Below are 12,637 nucleotides of genomic sequence, written 5' to 3'. Positions count from 1 at the left end.
ATCAATTAAGTATCCACGTTTTCATCTTTCTTCAATCCTTTCTTTAGTAATCTCTTCTCCTTTCCTTTAGTATTATTTATTTGTTTTATTGTTACTTATTCTTGTCAATCATATTAGCTTATTTAGTTGTTATTGATTTAATTGATTTTAATCATGTTTTGTTTTGAGTTTCTTGAGTTTATTTCTAGTTTTGATATTATGTTTAATCTCCCTTCTCTAGGCTAAAATTTTAGCTAGGGGAAGGGGGTGGAAGATATGATTTGATATTGGATAAATGATGATGGTTGGATTGAACTTATGCCATATATTGATGAAAGACATGATTTTTATTAGCTTGGGATTATTGTTGCACTCTACTTGATGTTTTTTAGTTTAAATGCATGAAAGTGATTTGAACTAGATTAGGATCATATCTATTTTTAATGATTGCATGAGAATGAGTTATTAAAGTGGAGTTTTTATGGATTGTGCTTCTTTATTCTCTTGATTTGATTGTAACTAATAGAATGCATGAGAATGATCCTTATTAGTGTAGACCTCTTTCATTGATTTGCCTAGACTATTGCATGAGAATGAGTTGTTTAGGTAGAATCTTGTGTTCTTTTGCATATGTTTCATGATAATCACCATTATTCTCCTCTTTCTAATCATATTGGACACCCTCGTATCCCTAGCGACATTTTCTATTGACTTTAATCATCATCTTCTTGCTTATTTGTAGTTTTAATGTTCTTACTCAACAAAACCAACAAAAACAATCCCCCTTTCACTCTTGCATTAGTGATATTTGATGTTGAATTAGTGTGCTTCCCAAGTGGTTCGACCCTTTACTTGCCACTAACTAGTTTAGTGTAGGTTTAGGTATTATAAATGATTAATTTTGTTAGGGTAGTAGCTTAACGACCTATTTAACCCGCGATCACTTCTCTACCCAATCTTCTTCTCTGAAGTGTCAACTTTTCTTTTCCCTTTAACCATTATAGAGTCATTCTTCTTAGGCATCCTAGGTGTTTTGAATTCAATCTTTTCACCCAAGCGTTCCTTAACAAGAATCACCTTGTCACCTAGACAACTCTTCACATCGGTTTTACTCTGATTCTTCTTCATGTCCTTTGAAGGTTTCTTGAGAAGCCACCTCTTTACATCATTGGGAAAGGAAGGAGGAAATTTTTGGGTAATCATATCCCATAAAGGTCTAGCGCTCCAATATGCATCAAATTTTTCTACTTCTTGTGAAATAGGGAATTTAAAGGGAAGACGAAGATCCACAGAAGGAATTGTTTGAAGTAGGTCGTACTGTCTTTTTACCCTACAGGGATAATAAAAAGTCATCTTGGTTAAGCTTGGAAGACTACGGAAAGGTTTCTTGTTGACACCAACCATCTTCTCTATTGTCCACCAAGGGATGACCTACTTGATAGCAAAGTTGCAAGAGGCAAAGACTTTTTTCCACTCATGGCGCCCTATCTTAGAGAAGTGTATTTTTCAACATTGTTGGGAGGACTAATTAATTTTAGTGTCTTTATTAGCCATATCTGCAAAAACTCAATGCAAATAAATTAATATTACTATACAACAATATGTTTTTTTTTATTTCTGTATTTAAAAATATTATTTTTCTACCTGTAATAAAATTGGAGAGCCCCGAAAAGGTGCTTTTGGGTTTCTCTTCAATTCATCGAGACTAAGAATAGTTTCTCTATCAATTAATGGCATTGGATTTCTCCCAGATTTGATTTGCTCCAAAACAGTTGATATAATTTCTTGGCCCTCATTAGTTATACCACTAGTGAGAAGATATTGGTTAAACATGCAAAAGAGAAAAGTCCTTCTTCTATAAACATGAAAAGATTCAGAATAAGGTCTATCAAAATAATGGTGTGCAAATTCTTTCAAATTAACTATGCTACCATCTACAACCATTATTTTTGGTGCTAATGGCGTGCAAATTCTTTCAAATTAACTTTTCACCCAGATTAATCTGCTGAAATTATGAAGAAATTCGGCAGATCAGGGGGCTATTTATACACAACATCGATACAGTTTTAATCCGGAAAGGAATCGGAATCAGCGCTCTTCAGCGCCTAACGACGATTCTGTCGTCTGGCACCAGAGTCTGGCGCCAACGCAAAATGCGTGGCGCCATGTGGCGCTGATGTGTCTTATCAGCAAGCTATTCAAAACCGCATTTTTCTGGCTATGATTCAAACCCGTACAATGGCTTTACGATTTTACCCCTTATACAAATACCCTTATAAATTAATTTCATATATTAATTTTGATTTTTATTTTTCGGATTTTATTCGGACTTAATTTATTTTTTAGTTTGTTGTAAGTCCAATTTATTTTTCATTTTATCTTTTTGGGGGAGAAAGTCGGATACCCTCCATCAATAATAAAAATGACATAATTTTTGCGCAAAATTATTTTTATCACAATTTTTTGGACACACAATTATGCACATGAAAATGAATAATAAATGCAAGATAAATAAAGTCATAATAAATAGATGTATATACAAATATGTCTAATAAATGAGTCAATTAGGCAAAGTTCTATACAAGTCAAAATACATAAAACACAGGTACAAACTACAGTGTTGGAGGACGCAGATGACGAGGGACGCCCTACACATCCAAGAACTGCGCGGTGCGAGGAGTATGCTCTCCTCCAGCTCCAGCTCCAGTCTCTCTAGGAGTAGGAAAACTCAGCTCAGGACACATCTACCCAAGGTCGCCCTGATTAATTAATAGAGGATAAGGTTGCTGAGGCTGCTGCGATGATGAGCCAACCATGTAAATCCCACCACCTCTAGGAGCGAAGGTAGCCTCTCCCTGGCCTACCGACTCAGCATGTGCGCCTTTGGATGAAGAGCCCGAGCCCTCCACCGCCTCAGTCCGAGCAGCCTCAGATCAACCAACCCTACCGCCAGAACCAGTGCGACGACGCCTCTAGCTAGACCTCACCGGCTCTCTCCGGATCTCAGGTCTCGTTCGGGTACAAGAAGGAATGGGCTGACCCTGCAAGAAGAAACCAAGTCATAAGCAATCAAAATAGAAACATAACAATGCAGAAATAAGGAGAAAAAGCTACATCCTGAACAGCGTCGTCACAGCGACACGTAGCCACGTTCCTCATCCGAACGAGTTGGCTCCGGAAGGCGTTTATACACCTTGCCATCGCCGAAACCACCTCGCGCGAGAACTGTCAAAGAAATAAAGTCAGTAACCATTCATGATAGATATGAACAAATTGCAAGTAAATAAACTTACCCGAGCCTGGTGACGAGGAATCGATCGTTCCACAAAGCAAACCAAAATCAGTAAAATATCAGGAGCCGGAGGAATCATCTCCTCGATAGGCCCGTAGGTCCACTTGTAATGGATGGACATATGAGAGGGAACGAACTCAGTAGGCCCAGCTTGACAAAAGCAAACAAAAATCAGTAAAATATCACTTGGGGGCTACTTAGCAAAAGGTAAATTATGAAAATCATACCGCCGCCTGCTCGGAAAGAACAAGGATCGGAGCTAGCAACGCTAGCAACTCCTCCTCATAGCACCGCACTGTGATCGTATGAGATCGCTAAGGGTAACCAGCCCTCTCCGACATGCTAAGCAGTCTCGCGTCATTGAACATGTGACACGGCGGATAAGTAGGGACGACAAAAACATCCGAGGAGTGCTTAATAGAAATCCCCTCTCCCAGGTATGCCACCGCCCCATACGTCCTTAAGAAGTAGCGACGCTTAGCAGTGTAGTGCGCGACTAACCTAGGGACAACCAAGCCGTTCCACAGCCGGTATTGCACATCAGGCTCCTGCGAAGAATGCCTATGAGATGAGAATCTACTAAAAGCAATACAAAAGTGTTTAGCTATGCAAAAAATCATACCGAGAGGATCTGCTCTCGAATATGGGCTGTAGACGCCCGAACATGACGGCCTCCCCAGCAGGCGCACACGGGAAACCCGCGTGGTGTCGGTCTCGCCGGCGTAAGTGAAGGAAAGTACTCGTAGAACAGATCTACAAAAGACAATAAAATATCAGCAAGTGCTAATAAAGGCTTGGAGCTAACTTTATAGGAGATAAAGTATACCTCTACGACTCTCCAGAAGTTGGACAAAGCGACGTTCCCCGTGTAGGACCGATGTCGACACGAATCTCGCAACACTCGAACAAAATTGGCATAGGCCAAGCTGGCCCAGTCGTAAGTCCCGATCATGTGAAGATCACAAAATACAGGAAAGTAGTAAAGCAGCACTCTACTACCCTTGTCAGGGGAAAACGTCCCTGACAGCAAGATAAGCGCAAAGATGTGCACCCGCTGTTCTCGGGTGGTCGCATCATCCACAAAAGCTGCCGCCAGAGTTGACTAGGGCAGTCCGCCCATAAGATTTCCAGAGAAGTCTCAACTCTCCATCAACGCTGATGAACATCCTATACAGGGTGCCCAGAGTATCGTTGCCCGAGCCATGGCAACCTATCCTACCAGCGGTAATCCCACGATGCACCCTCTCAGGACCGAGAGAAGTGGACGGATCGACGTCCTCCTCTACGGGCTCATGCTCCCGTCGTGTGTCTCAGGACCGTGAACCAAAACCTCTTTGTCTAGCCATACTACATTGTGAAAAATCAACATAAATTAAGGTTATGTAGTATCTAAGGTTCGCCTAGCCGCATGATACCATGTTCGTAAAAAACAGAGTACGTAGTACTAAAACAAAGCACAATTTCAATTCAACCATATACGACATTTTTCAAGCACCAAAAAATTTCTTGCGATACTATGATAAATATTGTGACAAATTGGACAAGAATTGCTAGCAAAAACATCAAGAACAAGCCACATTGTCTTCCCGGCCTTAGAAGGTCCAACAATGGTGATTTGTTCGTTTCTTCACCAAATTGAGTCAAACAAGTCTCAAAACACTCCCATGGCAATATACAAACATAATCAAGAAATTTCATGGCATCAAATTTGACAAACAAAACGAATTAAGCAATTTAAGGTTCGAATTTTTCAGAATTTCGTGAACAAGAATGCCTAATTTATTAAAAACCGGGGTGAGTTTGAAGAAAACTTAAATAGATCGGGAAAGTAGATCAATAAAAGCTTGGATTGGCAACAAATTTGAGCCTTCGATTGGCATCAAATTTGAGCAAATTTGGTTGAGAAACGAGCAAGAACGAGGGAAGCAAAGTTCTGCGGCGAATTTTCGAAGAAGAGCAGCAGCAGCGACGAAATGAGGAAGAAAGGAAATAAATATGGAATTCCCGACTCTAGCGCCAAACAAAATCTTTGGCGTCTGACGCTAGAGTTCAGCGATTGGCGACAGAGCCAAGTCGTGGCGCCAACGACGTTTCAGCGGCGACAGAACGCTCAGCCACTCAAAACGGTTATTTCGACCTTTTACAGCAATTTTGGGTTCCTTGGTACGCTAGTTAGCCCCTATAAGCAATTTGACATGATTTAGTAATCGGTTCGATTACAATTGCATTAAGTTATCGACCTGATGAATGATCGTCTCACTTAGCTTAAAGCGCCTAAACATTGGCTCAGGCACCAACATAATGGTTCATACATATACAAAAGGCACCGACATACTAGTTCACGATTCAGAAGCACTGACATACTGGTTCATAATTCAAAGGCACCGACATGCTGGTTCACAAGCAGCAAAAACGTTGACGCACAGGCATAGCAAAAGAAGAGGATCAACAGGAGTTGGTATTCGGTGATACTCTTCAGGGTATTCTCGCAATAAATGAAGTTAGTTTCAGGCGAAGCAATCTTCGATCATGTTCCCTGGCTTGCGAAATATGGTCACAAAGCGCTAGAAGGCCATTTAAGGCGAAACAATATTTGATGGGGTTCTCTATCTTCTGTCTATCATGGCGGAATTTCAGGTAGTTACAGGCGTAGCAGTCTTCAGGCGGTATTTTCTAGCTTGCAGAAGATCGTCAAAACAAACAGCAGGATGGCATTCCTTAGCTTGCGGAAGGTTGTCATAACAACAACAAATGCAATAGGAACAAAACGGTTACCTCTAGAGACGTGTGCTCGACGGTGCAAGATACACGTTTCTTAACTCTCCTATCTGTTTACCTAACGCTAGTTTGATGGTATCGACGTTACAAGAATTATTTAGGATCGCAAAACGTTCGGAATAATTCTTCGTCCCTATCGATACTTTGACTTTTATTTTCGAAACTTACGTTTCTCTAAACTCAGTCAAAGTGAGGGCTACTGTAGACACCCATTTGTGTCTTCCCAAAATCAAACCCAGTGATGAGTACCTTTCACGTCAAATCATAATCGAATGAAGTAAAAGTGTGGAAAGTCTAGTGTTGCGGTTAGTTTTTATTTCTTTTCTTTCTCTCTGTTTTTGATAACCTATTTTAAGAAAACATCTAATCTAGTTTTCTTTGGTCCATGAAAAGGGTCCAATAATAGTGTAGTTGGGTCAGGTTCGAAAAGAGCTTTCCAACGATATGTTATAAGCCCAATTCCGGTGAATGATGAGGAATTTATGGCGAAATTACTAAACTGGGCCTGGTTTGATATTTATATGCGGCACAATGATCTAGAGGAGGGCCTAATATTGATTTATCATTCCTAATGTAATTAGAAATTATTATAGTCTTCTAGATTCTTCAAGAAAATTCTTTTCATTCCTAATTGATTCGCATTGATAAATTGACTTTAGTTGACTATTAAGAGTTTTAATCAGAATAAAAGAAGTGTTTTTAAGGAAAATACGATTTTGCCCTCTCGTACGGCTAAATTTTATCAAATTAAGAAAACGTGCGGAAATTTATTTCTAGCGTCTGACGACACGACCAGCGCCTGGCTCCATACCTTGCGTCTGGCGCTAGAATCCAGCGTTTGGCGCCACGTGCGTGTTTGACGCTGCGATCGTGTTTTATTCTTTTCGAAACTCTAATTCGTTTTTTATCACATCCGGCTGATTTTCTCTATAAATAGCCTCCTAAGACCTCAATTTTTAATCATCAACTATCAATTCTTTCCATCACCAACTCTCATCAAGAATCTCTTAATTACTCTCTCTCTCTCTCTCTTTTCTAAACTAGCCTTTTTGCATACAAAATTCCGCATTCACAAGATCTAGAAACACCTAGCCAAGTTCGAAGTTGCCTTCGGCCTAGACGTGAAAGGTTTTAATTTCTCAGGGTTTGGTCCCAAATCTAGTCTAAACTTTCTTTAATTCAATATTTCCGTTATTTAATTTAATTGTTTAATTTTATATTTTCCTTGATGTTACTAACACGTGTATTTTCTTATTAGAAAGAGATACGAGGCATCCAAGTAAGTGTTTCAACTGATTGATTGATATTATGATATAGAAATCACGCTTAGATTGTTATTATGATTCCTAGTATCATGCTAGGATGTTTTGATCTTCCTAGTATCATGTATAGGGTAACAACTAAAATTTCTAATATCAAATATGACAATTGTGATTCCTGTGATGCCTTTTATTTTTTTCCTAATATCATATTATTATCATGTTAGGGTTAAAGCTTTGACCTTTATTGTTTAGTTACATGCTAGGGTTTGTTATTAACCTTGTTAGTATCATGCCTAGGATCTTGCTATTATTATGCTTTAACATGAATATTATGATTATAATTGTTATGATGATGATTTATGATTATTTTAATTATAATAATTATTATACTTATTGTGATTATGATGATTATTATTCTGTTGCTTGACATATTATATTTATTGTTATTGCTTGATCACGCCTTTTATGCATGTTTAAAGGGAATTGGTACTTGTAATCACGCTTAACAAGATAATTAATAATCTTTTTTAGGGTTAATTTGATTATAATTCAAGTGATCGCCAATAATAGTTTTATTTGTGCATTAAATTCAACCAACATGGATAAACAGGTTTATGGTTAATCCTATTGATTGCATGTTAGTTAAAAAGCGCACATGAATACGATCAGAATAAAGTAGAGGCCTATTATTAGGGCAGGTTCAATCTCTTTTAGGTTGGATTTGTACCTTCATCCCCGAACTACCAGTCACGGTTCCAGACCTATTGGAGTTAACGTTCTCCTGGATCGTTAAGGGGTCTAACCTTCACCCTATGAACGGTTTACAAGTTCCTAAAACTTGTTGGCGACTCTTTTGCTCTATCTTCTTTCCCTTTGGACGCCACCATGCTTAAGTGTATGATCACAGTGGGGTTCAAGTTTGAGATAATGCTTGAAATATTCCCTATACCTTACTAACAATTCTTACCCCTTTTACCTCAAAATTTCGATAAAATTGAATATAAACACATAAAAAACCGTGAAACACCATTCCATTGCTCGTTCCCACTTGATGTAATCCAACTCCAAGAATTCAACCTATAAACCCAAAAAAAAGTGAAAGAAAAGAGAAGAAACTAAAAGAAAGAAAATTAAGAAAAGGTTAGAAATCTCCGGGTTGCCTCCCGGGAAGCGCTTGCTTAAGGTCCTAAGCTCGACCCTTCCTCCAAATCACGGAGGGTCAAAGAACACCACCTTATCCAAGGTAGCGGATAGAACAACTTCTCCTTCATTTTTAAGCAACCTCTTGTTGTTGCTTGACAAAACTTCACTTGCTTGCACATCAAAAACAATCTTTTCATTTCTCAACTTCAATCTCATTATCTTCTTCCTCGAAGCTTTTGCTTTCTTCTTGATTTTGTTTCTTTTTGTAGACGGTTTCACACCATCTATATCCATGTAATCCTCCTCTTCCTCTCGAGGGTAGAACTCAAACCAATGAGGAATGTCAATCTCCTCTTCTTTCATAGTCTTTGAAAGCTCCTTCTTATCTTCACTAACTTTCATGCAATCAAAACTCACAAGCACATCATCAAAAATATCATGAATATTGTTAGATGAAGAATCAATCACACACACATTATCAAAAGAACGAAGAGAATTATTACTCTTTATTCTCTTCACAACGGATAAGGACTCATGCATAGGTTTTAGCTCAAATCTCTCTTTCTTGTTACCAACTCTCAAGGTAATACGGCCTCCCTTAACATCAATCAAAGCTCCTGAAGTAGCTAAGAACGGTCTCCCTAAGATAATAGAAATATGGTAATCTTCTTCTATTTCAAGAATAATAAAATTAACTTTCTCTTGCTTTCTCTTATTATTCTTCTTTTTCTCATGGCTCTCTTCTTTGCTCATATCTTTTGACACATCTTCCTCTTTTTGCTCACTTGAAACACTCTTCTTCTTGTCCTCCTCACAATCCCTAGAAACTCTCTCTTCAAGAACTCTTCCACTCCTTGTGGTGATGGAATAAACGGGTTTCTTAGGATCAACTCCTTGAGAAGGCAATGAAGAAGGACTAGCACAATCTTTCAAAGTGTTTGCTAGTTGTGTGATTTGTGTCTCAAGCATTTTGTTATGTGTCATGATCTCATTTAACTTATCGCTCACCGCCATATAGGTATTCAAGATTTTTGTTTGATTTTCAATTATCTCCTCCAGATTGGACTTGGACGATTGAGAATAGGAATTTTCACCAACACCTTGAGATTTTGGACCAAATCCGGGTGGGGGTCCCCTTTGGTTGTTTTGAAAATTTCCCCTATTTTGATTGTTCCAATTGCCTCAATTTTGATTGTGGCAAAAATTTTGGTTTTGGCCACCTAAGCCTTAAGATTGGCTTTGATTTCCATACCCTTGGCCTTAGTTTTGATTACCATAACCTTGGTTATTATAGTTACCTCGAAAACCTTGGTTTCCTTGGTTCCTATAATTACCATTGTTATAGTTATCAAATCCACCTTGTTTGTGAGAATTTCTATTTCCAAAGTTTCTTGGTCCATCAAAACTTTGACCATTGTTATTTTTTGAGACAAAATTCACATGTTCCCATTCACTACTCTCACCATCATCAAGATTTTCAAACCCATTTGAACAAGTAGAAGCATCATGGTCATAAGACCCACAATTATCACAAAAAAAGCATCCATTTGGCATATTGCTAGAAGGAGAAGGAGGAGTAGAGTTAGAAGTTGTACCTCTCCCTTTAATGTGGGAGGGATGACCTTGTGCATTGGAAGTTGCACTCTCAAGCTTGTCCTTGATTGTTGCAAAATCCTTTCCCAAACTCGCGATTTGAGAGGATAAATTGTAGATGGCATTAAGGTGATCAACCGAATAAACCATTGATTCATTGTTGCTTGAAGACTCTCTTTCTCCTTCTTGCCAGTCCATGTAATGGCGCACCATATCTTCTATAATGTCCACAACCTCTTCTTCGGTTTTGTTCATGATTGGGCCTCCGGCTTTCGCATCAAACCACGATTTTCCTTGAGGACTCAACCCTCCATAGAAAATTTGAATGATTTGATAGGTTGGGATGCCATGATAGAGACATTCTCTTTGATACTTCTTATACCTTTCCCAAGCTTCATAGAAGCTCTCACTAGGTTTTTGCTTGAAACTTTGGATCAAAGTCCTTGCCTCCGCCGTTTTCTTTTGGGGGTAGAACCTAGACAAGAGTTCCTTGGTAACTTCACCCCATGTTCTAAGAGAATTTGGCCAGACCTCCTTGTCTAACCATTCCAAGGCTTGACCTATTAGGGAGAAGGGGAACAACTAGAGCCGGATAAACTCTTGAGAAACACCATTTACTTTAATAGTGTTACAATACTTCTCGAACTCTTTCAGATGGTTTAGCGGATTATCAATCTTAGTCCCACTAAATTGTCTTCTTTCAATCAAAGTGCTCATGGCCGGTCTTATTGCAAAGTCATTTGCCGGTGTTGTTGGCAATACAATCCCACTTTCAAACCTATATGCACCGGGAGTTCCCAACTCCTTCAGAGAAACTCTTGGATTATCTCCCATGCTTACTTGATCCTCCTCTTCTCTTTCTTGGTGAATTTCTTCTCTTGGAGAGCTTGGACTCAAAGAACGATTAACAACCCTTATCCTTGTTATTGTTCTCTTGATTTTCGGGTCAAATAGCACTAAAGTCCATCTTATTATCCTACGTATACAAAAACTCAAAGCAAATATCAATGGCACGGCTACAAATGTAGCCTAAAGAGAAAAATCTTTTTGTATTTTTGAGATTAAGGTGAAATAGACTCAACAAAAGAAATCATCTATGCTATTCACCGGCAACGGCGCCATTTTTTATCTAGGGCAAGACTAGGTCGTTGAAAACTAATCTACCCTTGGTCAAAACAAAATTTGTAATCTTTCAACACACCTCTATACAAATCATAGAGTAAGTCAAGGGTCGAACCACTAGGAATGGGAGGTGAATGCTAAAGTCAAAGCTAAGGTATTTCGAAGCAATAAAGTGAGGTGTGTATTTTCAAAACAATTAAACAATCAAAATGAAATCAAATTTATCAAGCACTAGGGTTAGGATCCGCACGTACTTGGAATGGATATAGCTAATTGGGATTAAAGATGACTAACTCAAATGTTCCAAGGGAAAACAAACTAAGCAATCAAGATAGTAAGGTAGGCTAATTCCTAGAGGTCAAGCTAGCGCCAACCACGAGAGACTCTTACTAGGAACCTTGCAAACCTACTCAATCGACAAAAGCAAGCCACAAATCAATTTTCCGTAACAATGCAAGCTTACAATGCATTCTAGTGTAATAATCAAAGTTAGCTACTCTTCAATTACTCACACACATGCACTTAATCAATCAACCAATTTAATCACAACATCAACTCCATCAATTTCCCCCAATTAGCATCAATCCATCACTCATACATGATTCACCATTCCCCTAGCAAGAGAACTACTCACAATCCATTGAAATTAAGATCAAAACTAAGCTAATCAACAATTTCATCATCTGATCAATAGAACTTATTTAATCACAAATTCAATTCAAACTTGAACAATCAACAAAGTAATTAAAATGGTAAGCTAAAAATTGCATTAAAGTAAAAGAAATCCTTACAAACTTGCTTCAATTCAATTGAAAAATGCGAAAATTAACAATCTTTAATCATCAATCATCAATCAAGAACTTCTATCTCTACAATCTAGAGTTTCTCTCTCTAAAATTCTAATTCTAATTCTATTCTAATTTTTTAATTCAATCTCTCTCTAAAATTAGAAAGAAAATATATGTATAGTAAAACTAACTAAGAGGAGTTAGTTAGATCGTCCCCAAATAAACCCATATAGGCGCGGCCAACTATAAGGAAGAGCGCGGCCGCGCAAATCTGGGTACGGAACATGAACCCAAACTTGTGAAGAGGCCTCGGGAAACTTGGATAACAACGACCTTAACCTGAAAAATAAAGGAAAACAGGTAAATAAAGAGAAAATAAAAACATAACCCAAGAAATGCATAAAGAAAGAACTCCAACTAAGAAAATGCAAACTAAAAGAAATAAAGAGTAAAATTAAGGAAAAGCTAAGTAAAAGAGTTATAGAATAGCATGAAATAATCCTAAAAAGAACCAAATGAGTGCCATAAATGACACTCGTCAAGGGACTCAAGCAGCCGTATGCCCGAAAGAGGGAGGAGGTAAAAAGAGCCATTAAATAAGCTAAGGATTCCCAAGATGTTGCTGAATATAGGTGTACAATTAGTGATCTTGAAACTATAGATATCTTGATGCAACAGGA

General features: G+C 38.3%; 1 non-coding gene across 1 annotated transcript; it reads left to right on the top strand.

Annotated features, from left to right (window-relative positions):
• Nucleotides 1-10,390: 10,390 nt before the first annotated feature.
• On the top strand, nt 10,391-10,496 carry LOC145633427 (small nucleolar RNA R71). The gene has a single exon (XR_014112752.1). It is a non-coding gene; the product is annotated as a small nucleolar RNA R71 (small nucleolar RNA).
• The last annotated feature ends 2,141 nt before the right edge of the window (nt 10,497-12,637 follow it).

The sequence above is a fragment of the Chenopodium album genome, chromosome 5 (genome assembly GCF_948465745.1).
Source record: "Chenopodium album chromosome 5, dcCheAlbu1.1, whole genome shotgun sequence".
Classification (NCBI taxonomy): domain Eukaryota; kingdom Viridiplantae; phylum Streptophyta; class Magnoliopsida; order Caryophyllales; family Amaranthaceae; genus Chenopodium; species Chenopodium album.
This window is presented reverse-complemented; position numbering and strand designations above follow the sequence as displayed.